Source organism: Delphinus delphis, chromosome 5, assembly GCF_949987515.2.
Source record: "Delphinus delphis chromosome 5, mDelDel1.2, whole genome shotgun sequence".
Classification (NCBI taxonomy): domain Eukaryota; kingdom Metazoa; phylum Chordata; class Mammalia; order Artiodactyla; family Delphinidae; genus Delphinus; species Delphinus delphis.
This window is the reverse complement of record NC_082687.1, coordinates 4,253,119-4,271,124: the sequence shown is the minus strand read 5'-3', so window position 1 is coordinate 4,271,124 and position 18,006 is coordinate 4,253,119. Positions and strand designations below refer to the sequence as shown.

At 37.9% G+C, this 18,006-nt stretch overlaps 1 long non-coding RNA gene across 1 annotated transcript in view; it reads left to right on the top strand.

The window, feature by feature from the left end:
- Positions 1-344: 344 nt before the first annotated feature.
- Positions 345-18,006, top strand: part of LOC132425267 (uncharacterized) — a 97,483-nt gene continuing 79,821 nt past the window's right edge. The window contains exon 1 of the long non-coding RNA XR_009519412.2: positions 345-370. This is a non-coding gene — a long non-coding RNA (uncharacterized lncRNA). The remainder of the gene's footprint in view (positions 371-18,006) is intronic.

Genomic DNA, 18,006 nt, shown 5'->3' with positions numbered 1-18,006 from the left:
ACAAAAAAGTGTGGGATATTATGATTATTCATTCATTCATAAGCTAAGGCACAGAGTAAATGAAGTTTACACAGCTGCAGTTCAGAATATACCAAAATATTAGCTCTGAGGAACGCTGATTCCCCAAGATGACACGAAATGTTGGAGAAACTGAGCTTATTAGAGCTGTCTCAGAGACTCACAAAGCCCATCAATTTATTAAAGACTCTGAGAGGTTAAGACCGATTTTACTGATGTTCCCCCAAGTGTATTTGATTATATAACCCAGTTTTGTCTCTTTGTTTATAGGACTTGAATACAAAGCTATTAATGTCCTGGAAACAATATTGCTCCAGTGGATCCCAGAAGAGTGAGCACAAGTAGCATTGAAGTAAGACCGGGGTGGCTACAAGAGTTTCCACAATGTGTCTGGGGGCCGCATCAGGGGGCAGCCTCACTCTGGGAAAAGAAGAGTAGCTAAAAGTAAATCATTAGCGTCATAAAGGTCTTCTCTATGGAAAAAAAGGAGTAGAAGATAATATATTATAAAGATAGCAGAGTACTATGGAAACTAGCAAAGAATACAATGGTTTGTTGCTAAGAGAGAGATTAAGAGCTCTGTCTTTAAATTTCATTTGGTCAGATGTTATCAACTCAGACTTGTTGCGGTAATCTACAGATGTCTAAACCAAAGTCATTTCTCGATGATTTTAGTTTATGAATTAATGAAATTCTATCTTACACTGTCTCTTTTATTACAAAATAATATAGTATATTGATTTCAATATCCACCTACTTGTATCTGAATCTCCTCTCTTTCGATGATCTTCTACCCCATTTTAACCTCTTCTTCTCCTTCCTTCAATCTTATGTCTGACCTGTAGTGACAAATGACCGTACCTTACACAATCTCAGTTTCAAGCATCTTAACTCTCTGAATGTCATGCTCTCTGGTACCCTTACACGAAAGTGCTTCAATTACACCAAGATACCTTTTCACTAACCTTCAACTGATCTTCATGTCCTCAGCTCCCTCCTATCCAGTGCGGATTACATGGCCCATCTCTAAAATCACTCCCTGAACAGACCCTCAGGTCTCCTGCCCTCTTTACTATACGCACTTGTTCTGTTCACAGGACAAAATTCGAATCCTACTAAAATCCAATGCAATTCATATTTTGTACTTCATCTACTCAGAAGAATATGGATAGAGAAAGACACACACCTATGTAAAAAAGATCTGATTTTAAAATCAAAGCCAGTAACTTCAAGTGGTCGCTACTTACTATCTGGTAATTGTACTACTTTCCTAAGTCCCTCTATCCTCCCAGATGCTCCATTTCCTCTCCCAAATTATTTTACAACTTCTCCTCTCTTCTAGGCTCTAAAATCTCCATCCACTTTCTCACTTTCAGTGTCTCTCTTTCCTTTTTCACTGAAAGAAATGTAAGTAGTTGGAAGAGAACTTTCACAAGTTTTCAACATCACACTCACCAACTCACCTGTGTCTCTACCCAGAGATCAATTGTCTTTGCTCATAGGTAAGCTAACATTCTACTTGTACCCTGAATCCTGAAATTTCTGACCTATACCTTCTTTCTCTTGCATCATCAAATATATCCAGTGTGTAACTACCTCTTTTCACCTCCCCAATGACACTAGAAACCCATTATCATTTCTCAGTTGACTTATTGCAAAAACTTCTACCTAATCATAGTCTCTGTGCCTGTCCTTGCCTCTCCTACAGTACACCCTCAACATAGACGCCAGGGTATGGCATTCCTCTGCTCAAATTCTTCTAACGTTTTCTGGCTCATACAGAGCAAATTCTAACATACTTTTAATTTCCACAAATACCTCATGACCCGGCCTCACTTTATCTCCTAATTCTCTCCCCCTTACTCTGAGTTCCTGGTTTCCCTTGAATACACCACCTCAGGGTCTTTGCACATGCTTTCTCTCTACTTACAGAGCTTCCTCCAGTACCCACATGGATTTCTCCCTCATTTCCTCAGGGCTTTCTTCAATGCCACCTTATTATTAAGTCTTCTCTGATTACCCTATTAGAAATTGCATCAAAACTAACCAGGGAATTTTATCCTCCTGCTTTGCTATATTTTTCCTCATAATATTGCAACTATCTGCTATTTGTCTGATGAATATTTGTTGAGTTATTCCTATGTATAACACAACATTGTAAATCAACTCTAGTTCAATTTTAAAAAAGAAATTAGCTTAAACAAAATAAATAGGAAGGTTAACATGCTGATGTGGGGGAAAGGGGGTGTGCAGGAGTGGAATGGGGTTGGCAGGGAGAGGAGGAAAGATTAGTAGCAAAACCAACCTTTTGGGTTAGGCATTCTCCGTTTCTATTACTGAGATCATTGAAAAGTCTTGAAAAAATAGACATGAATTTCTCTTGAAAAAAAAAAAAAAAAATCAGTGGAATACCAAGGCTCTGTGGAGTGCAACTCAACCTCTAAGCCTCTAAAATATAAGTAGAACTGCTGGAATAGACAGGTGCACATAAGGAAACAAAAACCCAAATGTGAGTAAACCTACTGGATTATTCTCACCACTGCATCCAAATTCTCCCACAGTGATTCTTTGTTCCAATGCTAATCCCATCTCAAATGACTCCCTCTAGCCCCATCTTTCACTTGTTTATATGTAACTTTAACAATGAAATGGGAGCCTTAACGATTTCCTTTTGTTCTAGTGTGTTACGGGATATAGCCACACCCACTTTTGTATTATTAGGCAATTACCCCAAACATTAAGAATCAGAAGCACAATCCTTTTACAGGCATGAGAACTTATAAAGAATAGTCACTTCATTTTTTTCCTAAAAACATGTAATTAAGATGAAATTCAGTAACATGTAAAAAACATTTTACACAACTGTTTTAAGGATATTCTGAAGCCCATATTAAGGTAGTGGACTAGAATTAAGCAATAGCCACTAAATTATATAGATATTTATATAAAATAGATAACCAACAAGGACATACTGTACAGCACAGGGAACTCTACTCAATATTCTGTCATAACCTATATGGGAAAAAAATCTGATAAAGAATGAATATATGTATATGTGTAACTGAATCCCCTTGCTATACACCTGAAACTAACACAATATTGTAAATCAGCTATACTCCAATAACATTTTTAGAAAGGAAAGGAAAAAGAAGTTAGGTGTTGTCATTCCAATGTTCAATCTCTTGTCAACTGAGAATCAGAAGAGGGAGGTGACTTAACCTCCACGTTGGCTAGTAAGGCTGCTCTGATGATTCAGAGGGAACACACATAAATCAACCGTGTGGCAGAGATTTCCACACCCACATTCATCACGTAACTTCCATTTTGACACATCAGACATCATTCAATCAAATGCTGAAGACAACCCTCCCCTAAATCATGACACAGGAGAATTCATGATGATATTGAAGATAATAAAAAAAACTTTTTTAGAAACACTACAGGAAGGATCTATTCACTATAGTAATATGAGCAACAATATTAACAACTACCAATTACGGAGCGTCTATTGCCTTAGCTTAGGACCTTTATGTATATCATTTTTAATACTCAAAACAGGTTTCCAAAAAGTCATTCTTACCCTATATTACAGAAGACAAAACTGAGATTCAGAGGCGTTACATACATGCCTTTAATCTAACAACGAATAAATAATAGAGCTGAAATTATATCCCAGGTCTGTCTCATCTCAAAGCCCTTATGCTTAAATTATGTCAAACTTCTTGCAGCTGTACTTAGTAAAGCCGTTGATAATAGTCAGTAAATAAATTTTACATCTAAAGCAAATAACTTTTAGTAACAATTATTAATCAAACTGATATAGGTACAACTCAAAGAAAAATTGTAAAGGGAACAGATACAGAATTGTTCATATCACAGACTCTATGGGAACCATAAAATTATTTTTATTTGTATAAATATGGTTAGAAAACTCCAACAAATTAAACCTTATGTCTTTAGTCATTATTAACAAATGGCCAAATACAAACATTCAGAGATACATATAAAGTTAGATAAATGTTTATATGACTTTAATTCTAATTCTTTGTGTCCTGTTACCATTATAATAATATTTCCAAATTTGCTAAACTTAATAAGCATAACAGAAGGAAATAAAATCCAAAGGAAAACATATATATTTCATACATTTTTATGTCCAATATATAGAAAACATTTTTGTTCCTTACCTCATATTGACCTTTTTGTATTCATATTCAGGATTAAAAGAGAAAACTGATTACAGCCAGTTTTTGTTTTTTTTTTTTCTTTTGCGGTACGCAGGCCTCTCACTGTTGTGGCCTCTCCCGTTGCGGAGCACAGGCTCCGGACGCGCAGGCTCAGCGGCCATGGCTCACGGGCCCAGCTGCTCCGTGGCATGTGGGATCTTCACGGACCGGGGCACGAACCCGTGTCCCCTGCATCGGCAGGCGGACTCTCAACCACTGCGCCACCAGGGAAGCCGTACAGCCAGTTTTTTAACTTTCAAGGGAGAATACAGCCATGCCGCAAAGCACAAAAAACAATAAAATATATTGTAATAATTTCTACAGTCAGGATGAGTACAAAGAGATTTGGAGCCCTAAGAAAGTAGTAATGGATTCTGTCCAAGGTGGAGGAGTTGCAGTTGGTAGCAGAAAGGCCTTAGAGAGAAGATGTAATTTGAGCTATGCCTTGAAGGATAAATGAACTCCACTGGGTTGAAAGGAAGGAAATAATATTTCAGACAGAGAACAGCATGAGTAAAGGCCCAGAGGAACAAAGAGCGTGACCAACTCATTACTGTGTTAGAAATATTTGGGGTCTAGAATATAGGTTTCTTGGAAGTGGAGTTGGGGAGAAAGCTATAAGAAGCAAGGCTAAAACAGAGACTGGAGCTATGAATATTTCCATTAAAATGTTGGAGTTTATTATGTACATAAGGGAAGCAAGGAAGGTTTTAAATAAAAGATAAATTCAAATCTATATTTCCACAGAAATAACTCTACCAGCATCATTGAGGTTGAATTTGAAGATAAAACTATGACAACAGTGTAGTTAAGAAAGGAACAGTGATCGTTTGGATTAGGGATAAGCAGTCATGTCAAGGATATTTCTGCAGTAGAACTGGAAGGATTCGAGGACCGCTACCTGCAGAGGGTGAAAAGGCTTAATAAAGACACTTGTGAGGTTTCTAGCTTAGACAGCTGAATGGTTGAGGCATCATTAAATGAGCAGGAAACATAGAGAAACTGTAACAAATGTTCACGTTCAAGAGTAAAACTTGATTTCTCTGTAAAGCATCTCAAATAGATATACTTAATAGACGGTTGGGATGTGGGTCAGGAGAAATCTGAGCATTGGAAAGATACAGTCTAAAATAATTAGAGAGTAATGTAATACAGGGTAGTAGACGCTCAGAATCTGGTCTGCAACCTGACTCCGACACAATTAACTACATCACCATAAGCATGCGATGTAATCTCTCATTTTCCTTATTTGTGATATGGGAACAGTATGAGAATCTATGTCATTGGGTCTGGTGAAAGAATGCAGATTAAGTTTCTAGAAGCTGGAAAGCATGTAATAAAAGTTACTCGTTATTATTCTTGTCAAGGAATAGCTAATAATTTAAGTAATGGAAGCAAGTAAGATTGGCCAGGATAAAACATAGAGAAAGAAAGCAAAGCAAAGCAGAAATTAAAAAATTGAGAGTACCCAAACCTAAGACATTTCTGGAGAAACATGAACAAAATTGCCTAGAAAATGATATGGTCAAATCCAGGGGACAAAAAGTACAAGATTACAGTATTGCTTAAATTGTCAAATACTGCAGAGAAGTAAAAAGATCACTGCAGAGAACTGAAAAGCAGGCAGTGGAATTAGGAATTAGGAGTGTTAGAGGGATGTAAAAACAGTATTAAACCTGTACCCATCTTTACAAGGTTTATAATCTATTCAGAAGCCGGTACATTCTGAAATATTTCAATTAATTCCATCAATACCTATTTGAAAGCTCACTACGTGCTGGGAAAGGTAAAAATATAAGGCCAAGGTTAATAAGGCAGACAAAAATTGTTGCAGTCCTGCAGAGCAAACCTAATGTTTGCCGCAGTAGCCAGAGATAACCCAATGTGAAAGAAGTGAAAACTAGGATTAGGGAGAGAGGAATGGAAAAGACATTCCATGAAGGAGGAATATCGGGTACAAATGCATAAAGTGGAAAAAATAATTGAGTTTTTGCCTGTATTTTAATGAAATAATTTAATTGCATTTCTTCCTTTTGATACAAATATATAGAAAAGCAAAAAGTGGGGAGAAGCCATATATAAAGAAATAAAATTGAATAAGCTTTACTGATATATTCAGAAACAATCCTCTTAGCTTATCCAATGTGATAATGTCAAGGAATCATTCAAAGAACAGAATGGCCGCTAATGTAGTTGGAATACAGTATAGCCTACTGTTAATATTTCAGTTTTTTAAATATATTATGGTTTATTGGAAAAAAGCATTTTGTGTCATTTTCAAATTTATTTTACAAATATAAATGATTCTATTAGTAAAGATAAGGTCCCAAACACTCATTTTCCAAAAAGAACTTGTTTAGCAGTGCTGTGGATGTGAAGGTCACCTTAGTGGTGAACTGTTTGCTTTTATTGCCTTGTTCAATGTAATCTGTACCATCATGTAATAAATCATAGTCCATATATCTTATAAGTAATACAGATAACCCTCGAAACTATGAAGTAAAAATGTTCCTGTAATTACATGATACATTTTTCCATATTATCACTGAAGCCATACCACACTTTTCTTTGGATACTAAATTCTAAATAAAATGTTTTCTTCTAAATATTCAATTAATTTTAGGCGGCTGGCTGTCAAATTCTATATTTTATCTTTCCATACAAGACTTGCATTATATACAACCAGAGAAATATCTGGTGCAAGACAGTCATGTGCCATTCATCCCTTGATGACTTTAAGTTGACAAGGTATCTCACAAATACCCATAATAATTAATATTAAGAGTAGATAACTGGAATGTTAATAAGATTTAATGCTCTTTAAAATAAATCAGGGACTAAGTAGCATCTTTAATGTGATTTATATGACTGATGTTTAAATGTCTGAACAATTTATATTTAACGGCACTTCGTGGGAATTAAAGTTTTAAAAGTCTGTACTAATTAGAGATTTTAATTCATCATTGTGCTAACTAAAACTGAAATAATTGATTGCAAGAAGTAGAAAAATTCTCTTGGTATTAAGCACAGAATTTCTTACATCCTTAAGAAAGAATTAAAAGCAATTTCCTTAGCCAGAAATTTAGGGCATGTTGTATAGATTATAGAGATGATTGCATGTGAAATGAAGGCAAATCGTATAGATTAAATGTACTTACAGTTTATGGTTATTCCAACAAGATATTTTTAAGGAAAAAATTTATTGTTTAAAAAATCAAACTTCCAGCCCAATAATTACAAAATCTGGATAGCATCACTTTGTCCCAACACCAAGTGAAAAACTGAACTGAAAAAGTACCAGTTCTTCTTGGGTCCACAGTAGAAGTAAGGTCCCAGGGCAGAGCGCTTATCTCAGCCCATTCCGACTGCTATAACAAATGCCATAGACTGAATGGCTTACAAATGACAGAAGCTTATTCCTCACCGTTCTGGAGCCTGAAAGTCCAAGATCAGGGTGCCAGTGTGGTTGGGTTCTGGTGAAGGACCCAGTTACAACTGCTGACTTCTCTCTGTGTCCTAAAAGGTGGAAGGGGACAAGGATCTCTCTTGGGCCTTTTATAAGGGCATTGATGCCATTCTTGAGGGTCCTCATAACCTAATCACCTCCCAAAGTCCTACTTTCTACGTCATTACCCTGGGCGTTAGACTTTCAACATATGAATTTGGGGGCACAAACATTCAGACTCTAACACCACACCATGCAAAATTGGAGAGCCCAAGACGCGAATAATGAGAATCACAACTTAGCTGAGTAGAAACCCACAAACGGAAACTGCTGAGGGACCCATTGCCAGTGTAAGGAAACCTGAACTGTAATTAACAAATGGCTGAAGGCTCAGTGTGGACAAAACTGAGTCAAAACTCCAGGGAGACCTTGTCATAGGGGGCCCCACTCATTTTTTCTTCCAGGAGCTTGAACTTGTTCTCACAGTGAATATAATAAAAAAGTTCCCTCATGCCTCCTACAGGAGGACAGTAAAAAGGCATTTTGAAACGTGCTAGAGCATTCCGTTCTTAACAAGCTCTGCCTTCAGAGAAACTAATTGGAGCTTAACCTGTTGGGGTTTTATCAGAGCCTAACGGACCCGGGGAAGGGATATATTCAACTCTAGTCAATTGTTGCCTTCCACGTGGGAGAAGGAAATACCAGCCCACTTTAGCCATCCTGCCCAATTGAAATGCATAATCCATGCTGAGACCTAATCATAGGACCTAATCATAGACTAATCATAGGATGCTTCCCAGGTCCCCATACCTCACCAACGTACTACTAAAAGTCCATTTACAGCACTTTCTTTCACCCAGTGCATCATGTCCAGCTGTCGAAAAAAATGTGGTGTATATACATTTAGAAAACAAGGAAATCCTGCCCTATGTGACAACATCTATTAACCCTGAGGATACTATGCTAAGTGAAATAAACCAGTCACAGAAGAAAAAATATTTCCTGATCCACTTATAGGAGGTTTCTAAAATAGTCAAACACGTAGAAGCCAAGAGCAGAATGGTGGTTGCCTGGGACTAGAGGAAGGAGAAATAGGATTTGCTATTTTCAACAAGTATAAAGTTTCAGTTATATAAGCTGATTAAGTTCTAGAGGTCTGCTGTAAAACATTGTGCCTCTAGTTAACATTACTGTATTACACACCGAAAGACATATTAAGAAGGTATATCTCATGTTAAATATTCTTACTGCAATAAAATAATAAAAATTAAAAAATAATAAACCTACTAATCCGACTTAAGGTAAAGACATGCAAGAAAATATAAATACATATTAAAACTGGATTTACTATGATTTAAAATTTGTTCCCAAAGCTAAATTTCTTGAACATGTTCAATTGTATTCGATTGATACAACCTACTTTTCAACACATATATCCAATTTATATTAATACTTTCTATTGTACTTTTCAAACTACAGAGAGGTTTTACACTCAGCAAAATGCAAATAAATTAAAATGATATCTGAAACATAATAGAGCTGAAGTAATATTTTGAAACTGTTGAAATGTATTGGCTAATTCAATGCCAAGAAGATGTTGTCAACATTGAATTCTGATGTTAAACCTCAAAAGTAAATCTGTAAATATTAGCAACATTCAAATTGAGAAACTGAAGAGTGGAACAGAGACAAAGATGAAGGAGAGAGATAAAGGAAAGTATACTGAGTATCACTCCCATCATTGTGATGTACGGTCGATGTTCTTGTCATAGGCACTGAGAGTGGGTCAAGTGTCTTTACTTCTTGTAAGATATACCACTCAAAACAAACTGTTAGGTCCATCCCTTTGGCAATATGAGCTAGTGATTAAGCAGGTGGGATATTGAACAGTTCTTTTCAGGGAATGATAAAGTAGCTTTGGAAGTTGCTCTTTCTTTGTTTTCTAGTGTTAGTATTTTATTATGTTATATAGGACAGCTTTTATCAGTGTTAATCCTACTTTGGAAACTATTTTTTATATACATGGATGATATAAAATAACCATTTAAGTACAAGCCTATTTTCCAAAGTCACAGTATATTCTTATGAAGCAGGTCATTAGTTAATGCATCATTAGGTTAGCTGGAAATTTATGACTTTTTTTCTTTAACAGTTTTTTTATAAACATTTGTACTGTAAATTGTCTTAACCTTTGGTTTGATGCTGATCTTTGTTAGAAATCATTATTGTGTCTCTGCTCTGGGGCTTTATTGCCCATAATCAACTTGACACACACTTTAGGAATCTCTCACTCCCTGTTCATATTATTCTATCTAATCTGTCCTTCTCGGTGAATAAAGTAAGCCCATGTATTGACTTATTAATTCTATGTAAAATGGAATCTTAGGAAGCAGCATTAAGTAATTCTGGTCACTAGCAAACCAATAGGGCTCTGAATTTACAATGTAAGAGATGTGAGATGATTCATTAGAAAGAAAAAAAAAAGTTTACGTAACTTTTGAAACTCAAACTTTTGGATTATACCCTGCATGTTGTCTGTGATAATGATAAATATGCCCAATGTTCCTTAGGGCTATAGGGGTCCAGGACATATATTCTATGGTTGTCAAGTGCTCTAATTTATTCCAACCAGACCTCTAATGATCTTAACAGATGATGCAGAGAAGATGTTAGATAATTTACTGGTGAGTTATTACCTAATAACTGAAACTCACACGTTAAATGAGTACAAAAACTCTTACATTTTTAAAATCAGTTGTTCTCAAATATGAATATGTGTTAGAATAATCTGGGGAACACAGAAAAAGAAAATGGATGAAGCCCACCACAAGAATCATTGATGGTGGAGATTCAAAAAAGTATATTTTTTAAAAACCTAACAGCTGGGGCTTCCCTGGTGGCGCAGTGGTTGAGAGTCCGCTTGCCGATGCAGGGGACACAGGTTCGTGCCCCAGTCCGGGAAGATCCCACATGCCACGGAGCGGCTGGGCCCATGAGCCATGGCCACTGAGCCTGCACGTCCGGAGCCTGTGCTCTGCAACGGGAGAGGCCACAACAGTGAGAGGCCCGCGTACCGCAAAAAAAAAAAAAAACAACACCTAACAGGTGATTCTGATGTGCAACTTAAAGTTCAACTTACAGCTTTTCATACAAAGAGTGTTGACAGAAAATATAACATTTTATTTTAATACAGAAAATATAATATTTTATTTTAATATAACATTTTATTTTACTTGGTATGTGTTTTTGACTTACATTCTTGCTATAACAGAGAAAGAAAGAATTATCCCTAATGTCAATTGGGGATTGTGAATAAGTGCAAAGAAACCAGAAAATTTGAAACATATTTCCAGAACTTTTTAAATGTGTAAATTAAAATACTACACTAAATATCCAGAATTCCCTATCACAAAACATGAAATATATAAATATATAGAGATGTAAAAGTTCATAGGAAAAATTTTTTTAATATCTACCTATATTATAAAATTAGATCTTGACAATCAAAAAAGGACATATTAATCTTAGATTTAATCTTTTTTCTTAGAACTTCACCTAGAATTATACTAGTATATTTATTTATTTATTTATTTTGATGACAATAGCGTTTTTTTTTTTTTACATATGTTCCCATATCTCTTCCCTCTTTCATCTCCCTCCCTCCCACCCTCCCTATCCCACCCCTCCAGGCGGTCACAAAGCACCGAGCTGATCTCCCTGTGCTATGCAGCTGCTTCCCACTAGCTATCTACCTTACGTTTGGTAGTGTATATATGTCCATGCCTCTCTCACTTTGTCACAGCTTACCCTTCCCCCTCCCCATATCCTCAAGTCCATTCTCTAGTAGGTCTGTGTCTTTATTCCTGTCTTACCCCTAGGTTCTTGATGACAGTTTTTTTCTTAAATTCCGTATATACGTGTTAGCATACGGTATTTGTCTTTCTCTTTCTGACATACTTCACTCTGTATGGCAGATTCTAGGTCTATCCACCTCATTACAAATAGCTCAATTTCATTTATTTTTATGGCTGAGTAATATTCCATTGTATATATGTGCCACATCTTCTTTATCCATTCATCCGATGATGGACACTTAGGTTGTTTCCATCGCTGGGCTATTGTAAATAGAGCTGCAATGAACATTTTGGTACATGACTCTTTTTGAATTATGTTTTTCTCAGTGTATATGCACAGTAGTGGGATTGCTGGGTCATATGGTAGTTCTATTTGTAGTTTTTTAAGGAACCTCCATATTGTTCTCCATAGTGGCTGTATCAATTTACATTTCCACCAACAGTGCAAGAGGGTTTCCTTTTCTCCACACCCTCTCCAGCATTTATTGTTTCTAGATTTTTTGATGATGGCCATTCTGACTGGTGTGAGATGATATCTCATTGTAGTTTTGATTTGCATTTCTCTAATGATTAATGATGTTGAGCATTCTTTCATGTGTTTGTTGGCAATCTGTATATCTTCTTTGTAGAAATGTCTATTTACGTCTTTTGTTAACCTTATGGGGATTCCCTTGTGTGTTGTTGTTTTTCCCTTGCTGCTTTTAATATGTTTTCTTTGTATTTAATTTTTGACAGTTTGATTAATATGTGTCTTGGCGTATTTCTCCTTGTATTTATCCTGTATGGGACTCTCTGTGCTCCCTGGACTTGATTAACTATTTCCTTTCCCATATTAGGGAAATTTTCAAATATAATCTCTTCAAATATTTTCTCAGTCCCTTTCTTTTTCTCTTCTTCTGGAACCCCTATAATTCGAATGTTGGTGTGTTTAATGTTTTCCCAGAGGTCTCTGAGACTGTCCTCAGTTCTTTTCATTCTTTTTGCTTTATTCTGCTCTGCAGTATTTATTTCCACCATTTTATCTTCCAGGTCACTTATCCGTTCTTCTGCCTCAGTTATTCTGCTATTGATCCCATCTAGAGTATTTTTAATTTCATTTATTGTGTTGTTCATCGTTGTTTGTTTCATCTTTAGTTCTTCTAGGTCCTTATTAAATGTTCCTTGCATTTTGTCTATTCTATTTCCAAGATTTTGGATCATCTTTACTATTCATTATTCTGAATTCTTTTTCAGGTAGACTGCCTATTTCCTCTCCATTTGTTAGGTCTGGTGGGTTTTTATCTTGCTCCTTCATCTGCTGTGTGTTTTTCTGTCTTCTCATTTTGCTTATCCTACTGTGCTTGGGGTCTCCTTTTTGCAGGGTGCAAAAAGGTTCGTAGTTCCTGTTGTTTTTGGTGTCTGTCCCCAGTGATTAAAGTTGGTTCAGTGGGTTGTGTAGGCTTCCTGGTGGAGGGGACTAGTGCCTGTGTCCTGGTGGATGAGGCTGGATCCTGTTTTTCTGGTGGGCAGGTCTGCGTCTGGTGGTGTGTTTTGGTGTGTCTGTGGACTTATTATGATTTTAGGCAGCCTCTCTGCTAATGGGTGGGGTTGTGTTCCTGTCTTGCTAGTTGTTTGGCATAGGATGTCCAGCCCTGTAGCTTGCTGGTCGTTGAGTGAAGCTGGGTGCTGGTGTTGAGATGGAGATCTCTGGGAGATTTTCTCCGTTTGATATTATGTGGAGCTGGGAGGTCTCTTGTGGACCAGTGTCCTGAAGTTGGCTCTCCCACCTCAGAGGCACAGCACTGACTCCTGGCTGCAGCACCAAGAGCCTTTCATCCACACGGATCAGTATAAAAGGGAGAAAAAGTAGAAAGAAAGAATTGGTAGAAGTACAAAGAAAGAAAGAGAGAAAGGAGGGAGGGAGGGAGGGAGGAAGGAAGGAAAGAAGGAGGGAAGGAAGGAAAAAAGGAAAGAAGATAAAGTAAAATAAAATAAAGTAAGATAAATATAATAGTTATTAAAATAAAAAATAATTATTAAGAAAAAAAAATTTTTTTAAAACAAAAAAAAACCGGACGGATAGAACCCTAGGACAAATGGTGGAAGCAAAGCTATACAGACAAAATCTCACACAGAAGCATACACATACACACTCACAAAAAGAGGAAAATGGGAAAAAATCATAAATCTTGCTCTCAAAGTCCACCTCCTCAGTTTGGGATGATTCTTTGTCTATTCATGTATTCCACAGATGCAGGTACATCACGTTGATTGTGGAGATTTAGTCCGCAGCTCCTGCGGCTGCTGGGAGAGATTTCCCTTTCTCTTGCTTGTTCGCACAGCTCCCGGGGCTCAGCTTTGGATTCGGCCTCGCCTCTGCGTGTAGGTCGCCTGAGGGCGTCTGTTCTTCGCTCAGACAGGACGGGCTTAAAGGAGCCGCTGATTCGGGCGCTCTGGCTCACTCAGGCCGGGGGCGGGGGTGGGGGAGGGCGGGGCATGGAGGGCGGGGCGGGCCTGCGGCGTCAGAGGCGGCGTGACGTTGCACCAGCGTGAGGCGCCGCCCGGCGTGACGTTGCACCAGCGTGAGGCGCGCCGTGCGTTCTCCCGGGGAAGTTGTCCCTGGATCCCGGGACCCTGGCAGTGGCGGGCTGCACAGGCTCCCGGGAGGGGGCTGTGGAGAGTGACCTGTGCTCGCACACAGGCCCCTTGGTGGCGGCAGCAGCAGCCTTAGCGTCTCATGCCCGTCTCTGGGGTCCGCGCTTTTAGCCGCTGCTCGCGCCCGCCTCTGGAGCTCCTTTAAGCAGCGCTCTGAATCCCCTCTCCTCGCGCACCAGGAAACAAAGAGGTAAGAAAAAGTCTCTTGCCTCTTCGGCAGGTCCAGACTCTTTCCCGGACTCCCTCCCGCCTAGCCGTGGTGCACTAGCTCCCTGCAGGCTCTGTTCACGCCGCCAACCCCAGTCCTCTCCCTGCGCTCCGACCGAAGCCCGAGCCTCAGCTCCCAGCCCCGCCCACCCCGGCGGGTGAGCAGACAAGCCTCTCGGGCTGGTGAGTGCCGGTCGGCACCGATCCTCTGTGCGGGAATCTCTCCGCTTTGCCCTCCGCACCCCTGTGGCTGCGCTCTCCTCCGCGGCTTCGAAGCTCCCCCCTCCGCCACCCGCCGTTTCCGCCCGCGAAGGGGCTCCTAGTGTGTGGAAAGCTCTCCTCCTTCACAGCTCCCTCCCACTGGTGCAGGCCCCGTCCCTATTCTTTTGTCTCTGTTTTTTCTTTTGCCCTACCCAGGTACGTGGGAGGTTTCTTGCCTTTTGGGAGGTCTGAGGTCTTCTGCCAGCATTCAGTAGGTGTTCTGTAGGAGTTGTTCCACGTGTAGATGTATTTCTGGTGTATCTGTGGGGAGGAAGGTGAGCTCCACGTCTTACTCTTCCGCCATCTTCCCGGAAGCCCCGACAATACCTTTTGTCATTCTGCGAGTGTTGGAGGGTCTCATGCAGAGGCGGGCAGTGGCTGTGGCTCACCGTGGGGACAAGGACACTGGCAGCAGAAGCTCTAGGAAGTACTCCTTGGCGTGAGCCCTCCCAGAGTCCTAAAACAATCTAAGAAAAGAACAAACAAAACCCAATGTTAGCAGAAGAAAGAAAGAATAAAGATCAGAGCAGAAATAAATGAAATAGAGACTGAAAAAAATAATAGAAGAGATCAATGAAACTAAGAGCTGGTTCTTTGAAAAGATAAACAAAATTGATATATTGATACATGCAGTGGAATATAATTGATATAAATTGCATATAATTGACTAATTGATATATACATACAGTGGAATATTATTCTGCCTTAGAAAGGAAGGAAAATTTTATATTTCCTACAACAAGGATGAACCCTTAGGACATTATGCTAAGTGAAATGAGCCAGTCACAAAAAGACAAATACTGTACGATTTCACTTATATCACATATTTAGAGAAGTCAAAAATCATAGAAACAGCAAGGTGTTTGCCAAGGGCTGGAGGGCGGAGGAATGGGGAGTTTAACAAATTCAGAGCTTCAGTTTTACAAGATGAAAAGAGTTATGGAGATTGATGGTTGTGATGGTTACACACGACTCTGATTCTATTTATTACCGTAAATTTTTAAATGACTGAGATGATACATTTTGTTACATGTATTTTACCACAACAGAATATTGGGAAAGAAGTAAATAAATGCTAGATAAACTTCTTTTTGCCATCGTTGCTTATGTTAGAATTAGTTTTAAGTGGATACATTTTCTTCATCATTTGGATCCATGGAGGACTAAAATTGATTAATTAATCTGAGTTATAGCAGGAGTTTTGTCATCAGCTGTTCTCCAGAAACTACAGGTAATGCTCAAAATACCTCATTGGAAATACAGAATATTATTAGAGGCTGAAACAATGTTAGCAGGTATTTCTTAATGTAACTAATCATACTAGAGTTAGAATACATGCATACACAAGTTATAAAATTTGATCTAAGAATATTGATTTCTCTTTATTTTCTCTTTCTTTTCAAAGCCAGTTCTTTCATTTTCTTTGTATTGAGATAAAGAATTCCCAAATTTAGTGTAGTCCCAAATCTAGTATGGCATTTAATGAAAGCATATATAGAAGGAAAGTCTCACTTTATTTCAATACAACTTTTTGGCTAGAAAAGTCAAATCATTTCTTTGTCCAAATATGTGGAGGGAAGAAGTTAAATCTGAAAAGGGTGACCAGGGGTGTTCTATTTGCCTTCAAATATTTCTCCAATTTCTCTGCATTTAAATATCTGATTTAAATATCTCAAAAGTGGTATAGAATAGGGGTACATGGTACTAGTTCACAATTAAGAGAGTATATAAGAGTGTTGTGCATAGTATTTTATATGCCAAGCAATGGGCCACTTGAATATTTAAATGCAATACACTTTCCATTCATACTCAATAGAGCAATCATATCCCCTTTATTCAATTCAACTGCATTCAGCAAACATTTAATATTATTAGTAGTATTAGAAAAATAATGCTTAATTGCTTCAATAGTGAATACATGAAAAAGTATAACAAAATCACAAAGATATGATATAGCCCCACCTTCAGTGAACATATAATATTCCTGGAGAGGAGAGTTTAATACATAAAAACAGTTGTGGAAAGATTAATATTAAATTCCAAATTATGTGGTCTAAGAACTCTGATGGGAGGTAAGATTTCATAGTTAAAGGACTTTAGATTTTCTTGGAAAAGAATTATTATAATAGTCTCTTTTTATGAGAACATATGAGAATTGAATGAAGAAGTACTGGGAATTAGGCTTTCAAAGCAGAATGGCACAGCTAATGAGAACTTCAAGACTCTATACCACTACAATGCTGGAGTTGTTGCCAATGAGTCTGATACCCATTATTCTTCCTTCAGCTAACAATAAATCATGAATCTTGGCTTTTTCCTTTATTCCCTAAAGCAGATGATCTATTTTAAAAGAATCTTATTAAAACCAAGGGCTAGCAAAATAGGAGATAAAACGTAGTATTAAAAATGTCATTTACAAAGTAGAGTTTTTGGTTTGACTTGACTAGAAAACATTATGAGAAATATATTTCTTTTAGATTTTTTCAATAAATAAAGGCAAAAAACCTAATTCATTTTCATCTTACTTAATATATTTAAGTAACACATCATTTACAAAGTGTGTTGGGCTTCCCTGGTGGCGCAGTGGTTGAGAGTCCGCCTGCCGATGCAGGGGACACGGGTTCGTGCCCAGGTCCGGGAGGGTCCCACATGCTTTAGAGCGGCTGGGCCCGTGAGCCATGGCCGCTGAGCCTGCGCGTCCAGAGCCTGTGCTCTGCAACGGGAGAGGCCACAACAGTGAGAGGCCCGCGTACCGCAAAAAAAAAAAAAAAAGTGTGTAACTCTCTTTAGCAAAGACCAACTAAGATAATGTGAATCTTTTAAAAGAAGTGTAATTTTTTAATTATTATAAAGTTTATAGAAAATTATTAGTCATTAGTGTGTAGCCTATACTTCTCAAGAACTTGTAAAAGATTAACCCATATTTTATCATTTAACACTGGCTAGGAAACTGTAGGAATTTTTGAAAAGTTTATACTTATATATTCACTAAATCTATTTAGGTCAAATAAATCTATGCTAAGAAAATAATTAAAACAAATTATATATGTATTAAATATTTAAGTTTTATGAATATTAATGGATGATAAAGTCCATTATTTATATAATTATCTCTCTAATCAGGGACCTAAGGAGCCTTTCAGCTGTCTGTGTGCCAGGCACATAATTGGTTTTTAGGATGAAAAAATTTTAGAAGAGATGGTAAATGCCTTTAGTAAATTTCAAATACAGAGGATCACATTGTCTCTATGGTTTAACAGTAAGCTGCTTCTCTGAACCAAAGGCAAACACCTGTTGAAAAATCTAATAGCTTTCTTGTTCAAAATCTATCACAGGATTTTTCCTTCCAGCCAAACTGGTG